Source organism: Setaria italica, chromosome II (assembly GCF_000263155.2).
Source record: "Setaria italica strain Yugu1 chromosome II, Setaria_italica_v2.0, whole genome shotgun sequence".
NCBI classification, from domain to species: Eukaryota; Viridiplantae; Streptophyta; class Magnoliopsida; order Poales; family Poaceae; genus Setaria; species Setaria italica.
Genome location: NC_028451.1, coordinates 16723255 through 16734262, shown reverse-complemented (window position 1 = coordinate 16734262; position 11008 = coordinate 16723255). Strand labels below are relative to the sequence as shown.

At 42.8% G+C, this 11008-nt stretch overlaps 1 pseudogene; it reads right to left on the bottom strand.

Annotated features, from left to right (window-relative positions):
• Positions 1-3266: 3266 nt before the first annotated feature.
• LOC101756690 lies at positions 3267-9097 on the bottom strand (annotated as a pseudogene).
• Positions 9098-11008: the final 1911 nt, after the last annotated feature.

Genomic DNA, 11008 nt, shown 5'->3' with positions numbered 1-11008 from the left:
TACCGACTATTGGGCCCAGTAGGAGTACTCGGGCCATATCTATACGTATTCAAACACATAGGGTCACACACTTAAGGGGTTGGAAGCCCAATTCGGATATGATCCGAGTTGGATCAGGTTTAGAAGTACTAATGGGCCTCGGACCCAGAGGCCCGTCAGGAACCTCTATAAATAGAGGGGTGGGGCGCCCTAGGGTTTCATCCCTTTGGCCGAAACACATCTGCCGCGCCTGTTGCAACTTGCGGACCTGCACGTGTGGATACCTTGGAGGTATTGCACTTGCAGCACTTCGACGAGCCGCCGATGAGCCACGACGAGCCGCGACACGAGGACGACCTTGCTGCACGTGGACGAGCTGCTGAGGTGCTGCTCGACGTCGACGCGATCGACTACGTGTTCGACTACGCTGATCGATTTCGCTGCCCCGACGCGATTCTACATCTTCCGCACCAGTGCGTCGAGTGGTAATCCCATTATCTATGTACGGCAGCTTTCCTGGTTTACGCGGTAGAAAATTTTTGATTTGCACTAGCGTAGCCTACCTCGTAGCCCAACATAGATATCCATCTATGAAAACTATAAGCACTTCAATATGTTGCACTACTGAACTCAGCTAAGTTTGCCAATTTCATAGTGATATTTTTCCAAGAGTTATATGATTAAAACATTAGTAACTATGTCAATGCAGTTCATAAGTAGAACTGAGCTGGCAAGGGGATGCTCGTTTTCAATGATGAAGGCATGGGCAACCAGAACTGAATGGAAAAAGACAAGGAAAGAAGAATTCATCAAGTGTTCAATAAAAGTCTGCAGAAAAAGAACCATCCCCAAACATAATAATAACCATTGAAGATTTATAATACGAATGAACATTTGTTTGGTAGAAAAAAGAGATGGAAAAAACCACAACTAAATTGTATCCCCAAACATATAAGTAGCATTTTCATGTACGAAAATGTAAAATCTCACAAGTATAAATTGTGCTATGGATTTATGCTAGCTAGCAGTGATGAACCAAAAATAAAAGTAGAAAAACGAATGAAGTACAAGTTACAATTTAATATACCAAACTATTATGCTATAGGATATAAAGTGCAGAAATCTATGGTCATGGATGAATCCATAGGCGAAGCAGTGGTATAATAACCTGTAGGAGAAGTGCACAATGTGTAAATACTAAAACGGATGTGGCGTAGGAGGAGGAGGTGGGGGTATTAGGAACGGTGTCGGAGGGGGTCAGCACGTCGAAGGAGAAGGTGGCGGTGGCGGATTCGGAGGAGGATGTAGTGGCGGGCAGGGGACAGAGGAGGAGGTGGCGGCAGGGGGCCGAGGAGGAACGAGCTTCGGAAGATGGGGACAGAGCTTGGGGAGGGCAGTGTCGAGGTGGGGGACGAGGAGGGTGGCAGGGGGCAGAGGAGATGGTGGCGGCAGGGGAGCGGATGAGGTGGTGGCAGCAGTGGGCGCGGAGGAGGAGGCAGCGGGGGAGTCAAGGAGAGGCACGGTGGCGGGGAGTAGAGGCGTCAAGTAGAGGTGCGGCGGCGGTGGGGAGCGGAGAGAGAGACAGGTAAGAATAAGGTAGAGAGAGAAGAGGTGTGAGGTGTATAGTAGTTGTATAGGTACAGTATTTGCAAAATGAAATAGAGAGAGAAGAGAGAGAAGGATATGACGTGACAGGAGGATGGATGACATATAGGTAAAAAACCGTATTGTTATCTAAACATTCCTTGTTACCCTATTTTCTCACACAGATTGCTCAAAGAATTTTCCCTTACTATCTGTAAGAGCATCCGTAGTAGTGATCCGGCTCATGTCAAAAAAACCGGCCACGTAAGAAACGAGTCGATATTCTCCAGTTGTCACGAACCATCGCCACACCAGCTGCTCGTGCGACAGTCAGGAAGTGGTTGGTCATTTACTGTACATGTATATTAGTCATCCATCCTAAATTGTAAGTCATTCCAAGAATCTTGGAGAGTCAAAGTGTCTCAAGTTTGACCAAATTTATATGATAATATAATAACATTTATGATGTCATCTAAGTATCATTAGATTCTTCATCAATTATATTTTCATAGTATACCTATTTGATATCATAAATCTTTATAATTTTCTCTATAATGTTGGCCAAACTTGAGATGCTTTGACTCTCCAAGATTCTTGGAATGACTTACAATTTAGGATGGAGGGAGTATTTTATTATCCATGCATCGATTCGTTTCCTTGAGCCGATTCATTCATCCGTGCAAAGATTCGCTGTCCTCCAGTGGAAATGAATGGATTCATTCTCTACCAACTTGACCAATGCGCCGCTTTCAAAAGGCCACCAGAGAAGCTCTAATAAGGTCTGTCCAAACCTCTGCTACCGAGGTTTACCCCTCGACACGAACAAAATAAGAATTTGTTGGATTATGAACCAAATAAGAATTTGTTGGATTATTGTTAATGTCTAAGCTATGCTGATACATCGGATCCTTGCATGGTAAAATTATTTTGCGACACATTCTAAAATAAGATAAGCAAAGTGGTGAAAGAATAAACAAAATGAAACGGCTGAGCCAATTTAAAAATGCAACATAGAAAAGAAAAGGAAAATAAAAATAAAGCGGATGAGCTAATTTAAAACGTCAAGAAAGAAAGATGAAAATTTTCAGAAACTTTACTAGCCTAGCTTAGTACTACGTTTTGAATCACTGAACCGAAAATGCTACTATTTCGTTCTAAACTCGCATATTGTCCCGGGCTCCACATGTTTATGTAACTATTAGCAATTTCAATGTCATGATCAAAGCTCCATTAGAAGAAGCAGAGTTGCTCGACATGGTTGATAACATCCAGGTGTAACGATTGCGAGGGTTCTGGTCAAAGCTCGATCAGAAGCCCTGAATTCGCCAACTTGGCACTCCATGAAACAAAGCTATCAACACCCCTCGGGTGATCAGGTCAGTCCTCATATCAAACACGCATACACACACACACACCATCCAACAACGGCGCTGCCGAAGCAGCCCAGCTTATCGAAAGGAATCGTCAACCGAAGTATCTGCACCGGGCGTACATGAACGAAGTGAGAAAGAACCGAAATTAGAACGTTAATCGAAGAGGTATGTATTGTTCAATGTCTTTAATCGAACTAGTAAAAATAAGTAGCTTTGTGCAACAGACCTAGTGCCAAAATAATGAACCTATCTATTGCTTCAACAGCTGACAGAAGGCTGGCCAAGATGGAATTTACAACGGAATTATCCTCAGCTATGGAAAAATGAAAATTATGGGACAAGCCTTTGTGGGTCACGAGGGAACATCGACGTTTTCCTGATGTTGTTTAGGGCGCAGAACAGCATCACGACTCTCTCCAAGCCCACCCCAAAGCCACCATGAGGAGGTGCGCCATAACTATAATGATAAAGATATCTTGAAATCAGTAGCAGGCAAACAGATGTTGAAACTAACTGGTGCAATGTTGAACACAGAAAGATAATAGAGATTGCAACATGGAAGATTGTGGAACATACCTGAATGACTCGATATATGCCGAGATAGTATTGACGTCAATTCCACACTCTGATCCACGTTTTGCCAGCAGCTCAGGTGTATGTATTCTTTGTGCTCCAGAAATTATCTCTTCACCTATATAACATCAGTAAATTTGAATCAGCTCTTTATTTTAACACTGATAAGCTCAACTTCAAAAAGAACAGCACAGTTTGCTTTAGTCAGTAGCTAGAAAGCTTAGAACGCAGGTTCCCAAAATACAACTTATTTACAACTTTCACAGGTGTATATTAGTGCTGCTAATACTGAATGGGCCATCGGGGGGGAAGAAACGAACTCGTAAAGCTCAAATTGATTTCCCATTAGGCAAGCAGAAAATATAAGAATAAGGCCGCCACAACAGTTAAGTTCACTGAATTAAACCTAATCGCTTATTTTTGATCAAGGGCAGTCTTAGGGTTTATGATGCAGTGTAAAACACTAAGATAACCAAATCATAATGGTTAAATACAATGACCAGCTGACATAGAAGATGTTAGTTGTTTCTTAAAATGATATTCTTTATGCAGCTAGCATTTCTTTATGAACATCATGAAAAATGATGTCATTCTTTATGCAGCTAGCATTTCTTAAATCTTAGTCACTGCTGGACAGCAGACAAATTAACCAAAAGAGGACTGCCTCATCCTTCTGGATGCCCTCTTCGTGAGCAAGCCAATGAAGCAATCCAACATCATTTGGTTTCTTGTGTGGTTCTCCAAGTTTGTTCATCATCAAGGGTTGGGGCTGCAGGCTGTCTCCAGAGCCAGATACATGGCACTTCTCAAGTTGGTGGTGCAAGCCTCTAAAACAAGTAGACAAGCAGCTCAAGGGATTCAATTTGCTGGTCATCCTGGTTGCTAGGGAAATTTGGAAGCAGCAGCAATTGTGCATTCAATGGAGCCAATTCTGATGTGGCTTCAGTTACAAAGGCAGTGTTTGTTCAGGCCACATTGTGGAGTACCGCTGGAGATAAAGGCCTCCTTGGACTGGTTGCTGTTTGATTCAGACTTCCATGGTTGTTATGTGATTTTTTTAGAGCTTTAGTGCTTTGCTGTAGGTTCTTTTGGTAGTGTAGTGCGGGGTTGTTTTGTGCTTTGTTTGCTCTTCTTCTTTAAATTAATTTAAAGATACACAGCTCCTATGTATGTTCGAGAAAAAAGGAGATTTTATTATGGGCACAGATATGGCCTACAAGAAACAACTGGCTATTAATATCTGTCACAATAGTATCATGAAAATCCTGACGATTAATCTGATTATTCCGTTCACCTAGCAAGCTATATAATTCCTCATATTAGAAGTCAGTTTGAATAATGTTTACCATATATTATTTCGAACAACACAAATTTGACAACAGGTAACAGAATCTCTTTTTTGTCCACATTGCAAGACTAAGCAAGGGCAAACGGATTGGGCATCCATTTCTGCACAATGGAACACTATTTCTATAGTGCTAAAACATAAATAGTATGCTCGAAGGAGACCAAATGGAAAGCCCTGCGAGCTGAAAACGTGCATAGTGATAAGGAACTTATTTCTTGGTAAACAAAAAATATAAGTACAGTGTCTGTGCATAATTAAATTTTGGACTGTCAACTCCACATTGTAAGGTTGTACATCTGAAATAGAGGGACATTAAAGTGTGAAAATGAGATATTTTTTTTCTTCACTGTTTGCAATAGAAAACAAAATTGCTCATGGACAATTAATCAGATATAAATAACATTAAAGGCGCATAATTGGAATAAGAAATACCTCACACCTAAAACTGGTGATCAGAAAGTCAAATAACTAATCCTCAAATGTATTAAAAAATAATCAAGATACCTAAATAGAACAAGAAAACACAAAGACCGCATTTTCAAGTATGAATCAAAATTAGACGGCAAATAATTTCAGTTTGCATCTAAACTCTAAAGCCAGTCTAGAAGAAAAGGGTTCCCTCTAGTAAACTTTTTATTTGACTTGATGATAACTTCATTTTTGTTATGACTCAATGATAACTTGCATTAAATCTTACCTTGGATGAACACATCAAAAGAATTGCTGTAAGCTGATTGTCATAACACGGCATGACGTAGAACGGACGTACAGCCAAAGGATAACAATACAGAATGAAAAAATCTGTGTCATACCTACAAACATCACCGGAAATTAAGCTTCAAATTTATAAAGTAGTTAAAAGTAATAGAGTTGTAGAGTCTACGTACTTTTCCCTGACAAGTCGACCAACATTTTTCTCAGCTTTAGTGTTGAGGTCACCCATATGCTCAATTTTTGTGCCAGCTTCCTGCCAATTAAATGAATTGTAATGAAGTCATTTTTATCGACGCTAAAGTTGACAGCAGGTTGCTACTGAATAATTTCATTGCAATCTATTATATGCTAAACCAAGCATGATAAAAATAATACTGCAATTTATACCAGCATATAAGGACTTGAAAAAAATTAAATGTGATTGCTTGACCAAATATCATAGGTGTTCAAGTAATCAAGATGGAGATAAAACAGAAGCAAGTTTGTACCTTTAACATTTGAATTCCTTCCTTGTAAGTAAGCTTCAAGGTTTTCTCTAAATACTACATGAATAATTCACACAATTCAAGTCAGTTATTAGAGCTAAAAAGGGCACAGATAGTAACATACAGTGGGAAACATAGAACAAACAATAATATTTACCTTCAAAGGTTCAAATGGATACTGCCCATTTATTGTCTCAAGTTTCTTCTTGCAGTTTGTGGTCAAGTGTTTAAATATTGACACAAATAAGCCATCTATAATATCACAAACCTGTATAAAGAAATCCACATTTAATCATCATTACTTAAGTAAATGAAACAAATCATCATTACTTAAGTAAATGAAACAAAATTATTCCACCCTTACCTCAAAATAATGCTCCTTAATCTCCATTTCAGCATCGAGACCAACAAACTCACAAAGATGCTTGTGTGTTTCGGAGTTTTTAGCTCTAAATATAGGACCAACCTTGAATACATGCTCAAACCCACCACATATAGCCATTTGCTTGTAAAGTTGAGGAGATTGTGCCAAACAAGCAGGATGTCCATTGTACAACAACTTGAACACAGCTGCACCCCCTTCACTAGATCTCGCAATCAATTTTGGGGTATGGATCCCAACGAAGTCCTTTGATAGCAAAAATTCCCTAAATTTGTGCAGAATACCTAGGAAAAGATATATTTACAAGTCAACACTTTTAACGTGCTGAAGAAATACATTATCAAATTATGGTACCTTGACAAATTGCCTACTTAAGATAGAATCATGGCGATATAAGTGAAACGACATAATATTCTTAAAAAATTGTGGGAATTGCAAGACACCAGTAACAGGGTACTGTACTATGAACATAATCACTGAATCCGCCTGAAGTCTCATTGTCTTTGACGAAATCTGGTTTGCAGCATCTCTAAACAAGAGCCACAGCTTAAGAAAAATTCAAGTAGGTACAAAGACACAAAAACATTTCATTAAACATTATATACTATATGCTGTAAGTACGAAAATTCAGCAGACTCGTGTTTATTTAATACTAATACATAATTAGGTCATATAGCGTGCTACCTGACACATATCCATCCATCAAAATCAACAATTAGTAGAACAATACCAAGAAGTTACATTTTCAACTTGGCAATTTGATAAGATAAACCGTCTGGTAGCATCATTTTTAACCCATTGCAAAAATACATACTATATATGACACATCAATCTTCCTCACATTCTAGTTCAAAATACCTCTCCATTTTCTACTTCATCACATTCTAGCAAATAAACTTAATTTCCATCTCCAAAGCATAAATCAAAGCGTAACAAGAGGATGAAGTAGCAAACCTTCACAACACTTGTGTTGGCTGAGTGAAATTCGCACAAAAATGAGGGAAAAAATTTGGGCAGCACCTCCCTTGCTTCGGCACCACCGGAGAGTGGTGAAGCTCAGCTCTCTATCTATGTGGTGGACTGGCTCAGGCTGGAGGAGGAAGAAAGGCCTCTGTCTTGGTATATAATGGGGATGAGTTTTTATCCCGGTTAAAAACTCCAACCGAGATAAAAAGGAACACCTTTTGTCCTGGTTGAAAGTTTACTCCCGGTTGGAGGCTCCAACCGGGACAAAAGGGTGGTCCTTTTATCCCGGTTGGAATTACCAACCGGGAGTAAACTATTTGTCCCGGTTGGTGTTACCAACCGGGACAAAAGGGTCACCCCACCGACACCCCGGAACTGGCCGTTGCAACCGGGACTAAAGGGGACTTTAGTCCCGGTTGCAAATACCAACCGGGAGTAAATCTCCCCTCCATTTTTACTTACCGTGGCGCACCCCTTTTGTCCCGGGCCAACTTTAAACCGGGATAAAAGGGGGCGCATCGAAAGTCAGTTCTCTACTAGTGTGAATCCGGAGTACCGCTTGATTTGAGGGTGTGCGCAGATCAATAGTTCTGTAATTCAAGCGAGTATCCTGGCCAACACACGCGAGCTTCTCTCCAGCCTGCGATCACAGCAACAGTCAGCCTACTGAACAGCAATATGGAGCACAAAGTTGGTTTCCAGCGAAAAGGGTGCCGGCAAAGCACGTAATTTGCATCGGGCATACTTGTTCGGCCTTTTCCAATTCTGCTTCACTCCGTGCAGCATCCTCGAGGTTAATTGGAAGGGTCTGGATCGCCCTATTGATGCAATAGATCTTCCCGACTTGAATTTCCACCTGCAAGATGCATCCAGAAGGACCACAGAAACAATCCATCCACTCTATGTCGAAACTGGATAAATCAAACAAACCACAATGATGAATCCGTGTAATCGTTTGCATGATGAATTAAACCACAGGAGCAAACCTAATTTATCTATGGTGGTACTAACAGCGAGCAAGCATGCATGTATATATAAATCACACAACCATCCGACAATACTCAATCACCATTCTAAGGTGTTACCAGACTATCGATACGAAGACCATATTGACACAAATTAGGATCACAAGAAACGATCGTAGTGACACAAAACGATTCCATGCTAATTACCTGCTGCGTGGTGGCCTTGAGTGACTGCTTGGGCAGTGAGACAACGCCCTCGACGTCGACGATCGACTCCTTGCTGAGCACGGTGGCGAACTTCACCATCTGCGTGCTGACGCCCGCCTCCGCGCTGGCGACGAGCACGCACTGCACGGTGCTCATGCTATGTCGCAGCACGACGAAGGCCATCTTCTTGCTGACAGGGCGGATCGCCTGCGCGGCCCCGCGGACGAGCACAGTGCGCCCCGCGGCGCCCTCGTCGAGATCGCCGACCTTGGTCCAGGAGCGACCGGAGACGGCCTTGGATTGGATCTCCTCGATGGGTACATCGCCGTAGTGGGAAGCGAAGGGGTCCTCCTTGGCGGTGGTGCCGTCTGCTGCTGCTGCTGGCGCTGCGCCGCCTTCTCAGCCTTCTCGTCCTTTCTAGCATCCTTCTGCTGCTTCTTACTGAGGGTGGCGGCGGCGGAGAGGTCGGCCGCGAGATCATCGACCGAAGCGCTGGACGAAGGTGGAGGCTCCGACGACATTGTAGCAAGTGGTGACGGCGGGAAGGTTTTAGGGACCGGTGGCGGTGGCATAGGCCTGATCGATCCAAACCCTGCTTCAGCCCTCTAATCAACCCTTGTATTTATTACTAGTGCTTCATCCAATTTAATCCTTTAAAAAACAGCGCATTGATCCAGCCATGATCCTATATTTGTGAAGGAATACGAGGTAGGCTACACTAGCGCAAATCAAAATTTCTACCACGTAAAACCAGGAAGAACTGCCGTATAAGGATCACGGGATTACCACTCGACGCACTACTGGTGCGGAAGATGTAGATATGCGTCGATGTAGTGAAGACGATCACGTAGTCGTACGTAGTCGATCAACGTAGTCGTACGTAGTCGATCACGTCAACATCCAACAGCTCCTCAGCAGGTCGTCCACGTGCAGCAAGATCACCTCCGGTGCCGCGGCTCGTCGTTGGCTCGTCGTGGCTCGTCGGCGGCTCATCGGCGGCTCGTCCAAGTGCTGCAGGCGCAACACCTCCAAGGTATCCACACGTGCAGGGAGGAAGCGTCGCAAGCCGGACTGCTAGATCCGCGAGTTGCAACAGGCGAGGGCGTGGGAGGCGCGGCAGGTGTGTTTCGCCAAAGAGGTGTAGACCCTAGGGTGCCCCCACCCCTCTATTTATAGAGGTTCCTGACGGGCCTCTGGATCCAAGGCCCATTAGTACTTCTAAACCTAATCCAACTCGGATTTGATCCGAATTGGGCTTCCAGCCCCTTAAGTGTGTGACCCTATGGGTTCGGATACGTATAGACATGGCCCGAGTACTCCTACTCGGCCCAATAGTCGGTAGCGGCCTCTAGCAAGACGTGCCAACTCCTATACGCACACGAAGATCATATCAGACGAACCATCACAACATAATATACATGCTATTCCCTTTGCCTCACGATATTTGGTCTAGCTTCAAGCCGACCGCTCTTTCTCGATCCTGTGATTCGGAATCCCTTTGTAGGTTAACTCTTAACCGTACGTAGCATGGCCATGCATTTTCGGATCCGATCACTCGAGGGGCCCAGAGATATCACTCTCAATCAGAGAGGGGCAAATCCCATCTTGATTGACCATGTCTCATAGCATGCTTCTTGACAAACCCGAAAGCTACCTTTATAACTACCCTGTTACGGCGTAGCGTTTGATAGCCCCTAAGTAGGTCGATCCACATCTAGAATACATGCGACAATCTCAGGTCTAAGGACAAAGCATATATGTTGTTTAAAGAGAGAACTACTTCTCATGTTGGGTCAGTCCTAGCACATGTCTCCACATGTGTCCACATTATTAGTTCAACATCTCCATGTCCATGACTTGTGAAACATAGTCATCAACTAATACATGTGCTAGTCTAATATTCATGTGTGTCCTCACATGAACTCCGACTAGGGACAACTTTAGAATAACCATACAAGTAAAGAGTTTCACATACAATTCACATAATTGCAAATCAATTCAAGTAGCCTTCAATGGATATTCAATGAACACAACATACAAATCATGGATACAAATGGAATATCATCATCTCTATGATTGCCTTTAGGGCATACCTCCAACAATTTGCCCACGGGCCAATAGGATTTACACTGAAGCATAACGATCCATGGACTCTCATTAGTACAAACTAGCAAGCGATGAGGAGTATCCACGAGCTGCTAATAGAACAAGACAAGCATGCTGCCGGCAGTGGAACAAGCAAGCATAGGCCTGCTATCGGTTACCAAACCACCACACAGATCACACATAAGTGGTAGACACTAGCTTACAACAATGTGCAAATAAAGAAATTTGAAAATTACACCGATCAAACTTTTTCATGCTACTAGCAGGACCATTCAGATCAACCACTCTGAAAACTTTTTCATGCTACTGATAGCAGGACCATTCAG